General features: G+C 39.1%; 1 protein-coding gene across 1 annotated transcript in view; it reads right to left on the bottom strand.

The window, feature by feature from the left end:
• The window catches only part of DPP6 (dipeptidyl-peptidase 6), a 268,280-nt gene that overhangs the window by 139,946 nt on the left and 120,307 nt on the right, over positions 1-8,027 (bottom strand). The gene's annotated exons all lie outside the window — the stretch shown is intronic.

Below are 8,027 nucleotides of genomic sequence, written 5' to 3' on the forward strand. Positions count from 1 at the left end.
CTGCTGAAAACATCCCTCAATAATGGGGAGCAATAGAGCTAAAAAACTGGGATCCCAATGTGGTTTTATTGTTTGCTCCAGAAAAGAGCTGCAGGCCACAAGTAACCATGGTGGCTACCCACGATAAACGCAGGGTCCCCACCAGTTACTTCAACACTGAGATGATCCCACTCCTAGAGTACCTGCTGAGGACGTGATCCTGGGGTGAGCACCCATTCCTTGCATTTAAGGGGTGCAAACACCTTTTTCCATGGACAATAAACACAGGAAGGCTCCACCCACCCATTCCTCTTTGCCTATCATTTCCCCTTTATTAAGAATGGAAAATAAAGAAAAAGTATGTAGATTTGGGATATGTCATTTCACTCCACATTTTTTGTTGCTGCTTCTACCCAGAGTTACAATGACAGACCCTTAATTTTAACTAGGAACCTCTTGCCCCATGGCCCAAGGAAATTAACTACCAAAATGTCCCTGCAGTTCATGTATTTGAGTGCCTAACCCCACTCTAACCACCTTCCTGTTTAAGCTGGAAATTTTTCTGTAATTAAACTGGGCTGTGCCAAAGCAGAAGGATTGCTGCTAAGAGCAAAGAATAAAGCTACATAAAGGAACACATTTTCTGCTGGAGCTTTGTAAGGATTTGAAATGAACCATGAAGCTCCTCCAAAACAAATAAAATAAAGAATAGGTTTGACCTTTTTTCTTCCCCTGTGTTAGTCCAAAATTGGTCCTGAAGGTTACCAACACGAAATTAGTTTCTGTAGTTTCTCCTTCAAAAGGGAGGTCTAGGATTAAACTTGTCACCAATTATTGCTCCACCATCCTGTGCCTGCATCCAAAAATTTCTATTCTAAACACACAATGTGACAGAAATTGAACAGAGCGATGACTGCTGAGCAGTAAGAACAAATATTCCCACCACCTGATAACATGTTTACTCAGTTAAAATGGGTATCCACCCTCCCATTGCAAGAATTTTTAATTTTGTAAGCATGTGCAGCAGAAAAAAAATTGTGATTGAAAGGGATCTGCTGTCAAAGGCACAACTGAGGACACCTGAGAAGACACTGTTTGCACAACGCTGTGATAGAGTTTTGAAAACCCCTAAATCCCTCTAGAGTTGTGTGGCAAACTTCCCTCTCTCTCTGTGCCACTGCAGATATCAAATATTAATTAGGCCGAATCAATTACTGATACCAACACGCGACAGAAAAACTCGGTATGTCGGTACGTCTGACAGATATTGCTACTTCTGCCTGAACTGAGATTCATCGGCAGGAAAACCTCCCAGTTGCTCAGACTGTCTTTATTAGCAGCTTTGGTTTATTTAATGCAAGGTGACCGGGAAGTGCTGGTGTCCTGGGTGAGCTGCACACCTCCAGGTCTGACAGAAAAGCAAATGGAAGTGTAGAAATGTTTTTAAATCAACCTTCTCTGATGCCTTTGAAAATCCTCTTTTGTCTATCTTGTTGCTGTTCAGCCCGCATTGAAAACGGCAGATTAAGAAATTTATTCATGGTGGTTTTGAGATTAGAAAAGATAGGCAGTCTTTCACAAAGGGTATTTTAAGTTGACTAGATTCATAATTAAAAAAAAAAAAACCACAACACTCTCCTTTTAAAATAAATTACTGCCTCTAAATTTTGTCAAATAATAGCTTCTGCTTCAGCTTCAAATCCAAAGTAAACTATCAGCCAGAAAATTAACCTTCCCTATGTTCTCAGTACTTTCTTGTTGATACAATACTTCTGGACACACAACCCTTAGCTTTTGTTATGTAAATGTAACTGGAGCACTTCTGTTCTCCTTATCACTACAAATAGGATAAAAAGCACATTATTAAACGAGGATATTTACTCTACTGATCTTGGCTATTGAAATAATATGACTCAAAACAGGACGTAAGAATATGTAAGAAGGAGAAAAAAGGCAGCCCCCACTTTCAGCCCTGGCGCGCCAGAATCACCTAGCTAAAACCCCACACAGGCATACTCATAAAAATGGTGCAATTTTCAGAAGTTGTGAGCATTCCACTGAAATATTAAATATTAGCTGAATGGTATTAGTAATATTTATTCTATGGGAAGCAACTGAGGTTGTTGTTTTCATGAAAAAGGGCCAAGATTTAGCAAATCATAATAGATTCGATGAGTGGCTGGTCTATGTGGTTCCACTAATTCACTAATGGCTTGACTTCTGCTCATTACAGAAGCACTGCATGACTACAGTCCTCTGGGGAATCAAGACAAGAGAAGATATTTTGCTTGAAGATACACACACACACAGATGTAATAACATAAAATCAGTTTAACTAATATAAACTTTACATTATGAGGACTGATTTTGTCTCTTCTTTTTATGCAGGAAGTGAAACTAGAGTTATTTATCCTAATAACAGGTAACTAATTCTCAAAAGTAAACAAAGTTACAGTGCTTTCGGCTTCAAAATGTCAGGAAAATAGTTTTAGCTGCTAGCCTTTGATAATAGTCAACACTGCCCTTATATTGTGCAGCTTTACAATAGAGAAGGAGTCCTTCTGGTTTAGGAGCAACAAAGATTTGAAACTGCATTCATATAAAAAAAGGATATGAAAACGATAAACATAAGCTTTTCCATTCAAAATGCTCCACTCAAAAATTCTACTTGTTTACAACAAACACCAAAAATTAAACAACTCACTAAACCAGGTAGCATTATGTTATGGTACAAATGTTCTAACTGTGCTCACTTTAAATAGTGTAAGCACTATTAATTTTCATTATTCCTGAAAACAACATTGGGTGTTGTTTGGGGAATGAAAAAAGTAAATTTGAAATATATTTATTGCCACAGAAAGAAAACAGGTTTATGCAAACCTATTTCTAGCACTGGTAAATCCATTTCAATTAAGTAATAAATATCATAGCTACAATATTAGCTGTATTACTGATGATAGTTATGACAGTGTCTCATTTTCAGAGGCATATTTATCATAATAATAGTGCTCACCTAACTCAAAAGGACGTTGTGAGCATTCATTAATATTTATACCCATTAGTGTTTTGGAAATAACAAGCGTTATGTTATTTTAATTTTTACATGACTAATTAAAGCAGTATGAGGTTGTAATTGGAGCCATAAGTACAAACTTGTTCATTCCACATTATAATCAGGCTTGGACAAATAGTAAAAAATAGTAACAACAACAATAATAATATGCTGCTTTCTATAAATAAAGCTTTTTTACTTCATTCATGCTCTAAACACAAAGTCCAGGGTTTGGACTGAGTCTTTCCGAGGTCTCTTTGGTCCCACTACTCCCATGAGACCTACGGCAACAGGCAGGGTGAAAAGAAATACTAAACTCCCCACATAAACTACTCTAAAAAAAATAGTTGGGCCTGCTCTAATTGCAATGATGATTAATTCTTTGCAGCTCTCAGCATTATAAAAATGCATTCCTTTAACTGCAAAATAGGTAATAGTGGCTGGTGGGGAAATGTTTTACCAGCCATAAAAGTCTCTAAGCCCTAATTGTTGTTCAGAAGACTTAGCAGTTTGGTCCATATTAATCAGCCAGGATTTCCTGTGTGTAATTGCTCTTAACTAGCTCAAACACAGTAATGGACTGGTAAATTGGAAATGGAGAACAAATAGCTTTAAGAAGAATCTCAGCCACTTTATTTCCTCTCTTGCATTACAACGACAGCTATTCATAATAAAGGCAATTAAATATTCTCTATTTAATGTCTCACCGTGTCACTCAAGAAAATCACTTTTCTTCTCATTTACTTTCCTCTACTTCTTTTAGCACCATTACACAAACTCCACTGGTTAACTCTTACAACCACAGAAAGCTACACAAGGTCATGGGGTTTGGTTACTTGTCATTATTCTTACCCCATCACTCTCCCAGTTGCAGAAACACTACTGAATTTAAGAGGTGGTTTGTTGCTTGGCTATTTAGGAAATCCCTTTTTGAGACCATGGAGACCCACAAACGTGAGTCCAGCCCAAACAACAGAGACCTCTGTGTCTCCCCAGGATGTGTGCAGAGAGCATGGAACTCATCCAGCAATGCTGGTGGAGCCACATGCTGGGCAAGAGTGGCTTTGACCTGACACCACCAGGGACAGCCTTGACCCTCTGCACCCTTTCTGATGAGATGCTGTGGCTAAACCCGATTTGCCTATGTGTTTTGGGGTTAGAGAACTCTATAGCCAGAGCCCCACACACTTGTTTTGGGGAAGGATGATTTGGAATCAAAGTTTCTCTATGGGTGTATTTATTCCCCAGAGCTTTCCCAAAACTTCACCCTGTGGTTTCAGTCCCAGGTTAGACCTTGCTCTAGTGTAAAGAAACAAAAACCAACCAAACAACAGAAAAATTGCAAGAGTATTTTAAAGACAAAGAAGCCTGGCGCCTTCCCTATGACCTTTCCAGAAAAAGAACAAATCTTCTGTGTTCAAGGTTAGAAAAGCTCCCTATTAGCACAAGGCTTACCCAGAATATTGCTGTCTGAAAGATTAAACTTCTGTAAATATAAGCACTGCGAAAAAGCATTTAGAATGAAACCTGACAACCCGACTAGCCACAATGTACCCACGCCAGTCTCAACCGCCTGCCAAGCTTCCTGGGAGAAATATATTTTAAGGAACACACTTTAATTCATCATCCTCTAAGATGATGAAGTGATACAACAGGAAAACACACATTAGTTGCCTCAATATCTTTGCAAAATAGGTGTCTGCCAGTTCAGGGCTGTGTTATTCCAATGTGGGTGTCAGTGCCGTTACCCATACCCAACGCTGAACGGAGATGCTTCTGTGCAAATAAATAGAAAAACCTTAGAAGGAAGCTATTACTCGCAGGAAATTACTTTGTAGCATTTTTCTTAAAAATATTTCACTTCATTGGAGTTGCACACTATGCTTTTCTATTTTGATGTTTATTCCTAGCCGGTATTATAAATAGAGGCTGAATCCATTCATATTAGAATTCAGATAAATGATTAATTCATATGATGTATATTAAGATATTATACACATATGTAAATGCAGCATAACTATTGTGTAAAGAAATGATGAAAACATCTATACTCACAAACAATTAAAAGGCAGCACATCACACTTTTAAATGGCAAAAAATAAAGCAACGTTTTCTGACACCTATAAAATAAGTACACAATAGTTTCAAGAAGTTTCTTTTTTGAAAGTATTTGTAGAACTAAACTTTAAACAAACGTCCTTTGCCGATATATCTCCTGAAATTTCCTTTTTGACTTTGCAACAAGGACAACTGCCCAAGGCTTTGCTAATCAATTTTTGTGTTGCAGAAAACAGTGTAATTTGAATTTTGTCCAAGAATACAGTTTGAAATGCAGCTTTTCACAAAAATGTGAAAAGCTAACTAACATGCAATTATTTGTAGCCGCAGTCTGCATGCCAAGTGAGAAGAAAGCTGAATAAGTAATTTAATGGTTATGGCAACTTTAATAAACCAAGAGCCACCCATCATGTCTTAAGGATGCAATATTCAAGAGTGAATCATACTAGCCCTCTATTAATATGTTTCTTAAAGAAAAAATCTTTTTATCCTTTATAAGCATGGATCTGAATGGAAAAAGGAGGGGGTTTAGTTTTGTTCTGTTTTGTTTTGCTTCAGTAGACTATTTCAGGAACTCTTGCTATCATAATCTCCTATATGAATACTTCAACAATTTGCAATACTCTCTTACACCGAATATATGCCTAGTCATATCCTGAAATCTTCCCAAAGGTCATGTTTCCAGCTTGCCACCTCAGGTTTTCCTTTCTGGAAGAAGCCATGGTGCGAGGAAGGGAGCACCTGGCTGCGTGCTGCTCTCTCTTCTCCAGCCAGGCACCTAAAGCACCAAAACCCCAGTGTTTTGCCTGCACACTTGTCCTGGTTTCAGCTGGGATAGAGTTAATTTTCTTCCTAGTAGCTGGTACAGTGCTGTGTTTTGGATTTAGCATGAGAATAATGTTGATAACACACCGATGTTTTAGTTGTTGCTAAGCAGTGCTTACACTAGTCAAGGACTGTTCAGCTTCCCATGCTCTACCGACTGAGAAGGCTGGAGGGGCACAAGGAGCTGGGAGGGGGCACAGCCAGGACAGCTGACCCAAACTGGCCAGAGGGACATTCCACACCATGGGACGTCATGCTCAGTACATAAACTGGGGAAAGCTGGCCGAGGGGGCCGCTGCTCAGGGACTGGCTGGGCATCACTTGGTGTGTGGTGAGCAATTGCACTGTGCATCACTTGCTTTGTATATTCTTATTCTTATTATTACTATTAGTAGTAGTATTTTATTTTATTTCAATTATTAAACTGTTTTTATCTCAACCTACGAGTTTTCTCACTTGTGCTCTTCTGATTCTCTCCCCCATCCCACCAGGGGGAGGGGGAGTGAGCGAGTGGCTGGGTGGTGCTCAGTTGCCGACTGAGGTTAAACCACAACCCCAAAACCACAGATCTGCAAGCACTGAAATGTAGAGAGGAGGATGTGGCGGAAATGCGTCCAGCCCATCCCTTTCCGTCCCCATCCTCCTCTTCCTCCATTGCCTGCATCAAGCATTCCTCTGCAGGTGGAACGCAAAGTCTGGGCTGCAAAAGCCTCTGTAACTTTGCTTCTTGCAGATATCCTGAATGTGCAGCCCTTTTGATGGGTGAAGGTTGCAAATAAAAAGGGAATTTCTTACCACTGCTTTTTAGGAATGAATTTTTTTCTCTCATTAGAATTTTTCTTGTATGGGAATTTTTCTCTCATTCTCAGAGGAACTGAGGAAGCCCTCTCTACCTGGGGCTCTTGCACAATGCATCTGAGCAGTGTCAGCACAGGGCTTCCACAGCCAAAGGCCAATCTCCTCTAAAAGAACTGAATTTTACAAAACACCTCTGGCACACAAGGCAGGGGGGCTTTCAGGCAAAGGCTTTGCTTGCTCAGTGGCCATTAGGCTGTCTTCCCCGTATTTAGATTTAACTTAACACTGCTACATCCATCTCTGTCTAGAACTCCGCTAAGCTTTGGGTAAGTGAAGTTGCACCAACAGTGATTTCCCAGCAAAAAGTCTTTATGAATTACCCCTGAAGTTTCTGATACAGTTTTATTCGAACTTTTTCTAATACCAGGCATGGTTCTCCTGACTTTTATACCACTGTGAGTCAGGAATAACTCCAAAGATGACAGCAGAGAAATCAGATGAGCAACAGAGCCACAACCCCTACTACCTAAAGGACCAACAAATTTCCTTTGGTTAGCAGCTGAAGCTAGATTTATTTTATGGAAGAAGAATTACAGTTGCTGGTGGATGAATTATTTTCATTTTGAGGAATTGGTACAATTCTAGATTATGGAAACAAAATGTACAGGGCTTATAGTTTATCCAAGTAGTACAGCATAGCTATCATTCAAACATTTCAGGTCTTATACCAGCAGAATTTAAAAAGAAAATAAATATTATTCATACCCAAGAACCGCTTCCCATGTCTCTGATTCTGTAGTCATCATTTAAAAATGACTCATTACACTTTTCTCTTTTGAAGTTTGGTAGAAAATTCTCCCTAATCTAAAACTTAGTAGTAACCCAACGGTGATTTCTTACAAATGATTTATACCTAACCCTCTGAAGAAAAGGATTTATAATGAAAGTGATAGCTCAACCCGAACTGCAGCACTGGGAATGGTGACACCATAATTAATGTATTATGTCAGCTGTGGGAGACACTGACAGTTGCTTTTTGTTCTTGGGAAGAAATTTATAGTGTGACTGAAAAAGGCACCATGGAAAAAAAATTACACAGAAGAGGAATAGAAATCCTTGTAGCAAAGACATGTCCTTACAATTCCCCTCCCAAAGACTATATAATCCTGGCAATGACAGTGTTTCCTCTACGGTGCAGTTTATACCTTTCTCCTCTACTAGATGGCAGTATGACATGCTCTCAGAACATCAAAATGAGGAGTTTTCTTTCTTTGTTTCATAGGAAGCAATTAATTTAAAATATCATCTTACTGGC

This window comes from Pygoscelis adeliae, unplaced genomic scaffold, assembly GCF_000699105.1.
Source record: "Pygoscelis adeliae isolate BGI_AS28 unplaced genomic scaffold, ASM69910v1 Scaffold123, whole genome shotgun sequence".
Classification (NCBI taxonomy): domain Eukaryota; kingdom Metazoa; phylum Chordata; class Aves; order Sphenisciformes; family Spheniscidae; genus Pygoscelis; species Pygoscelis adeliae.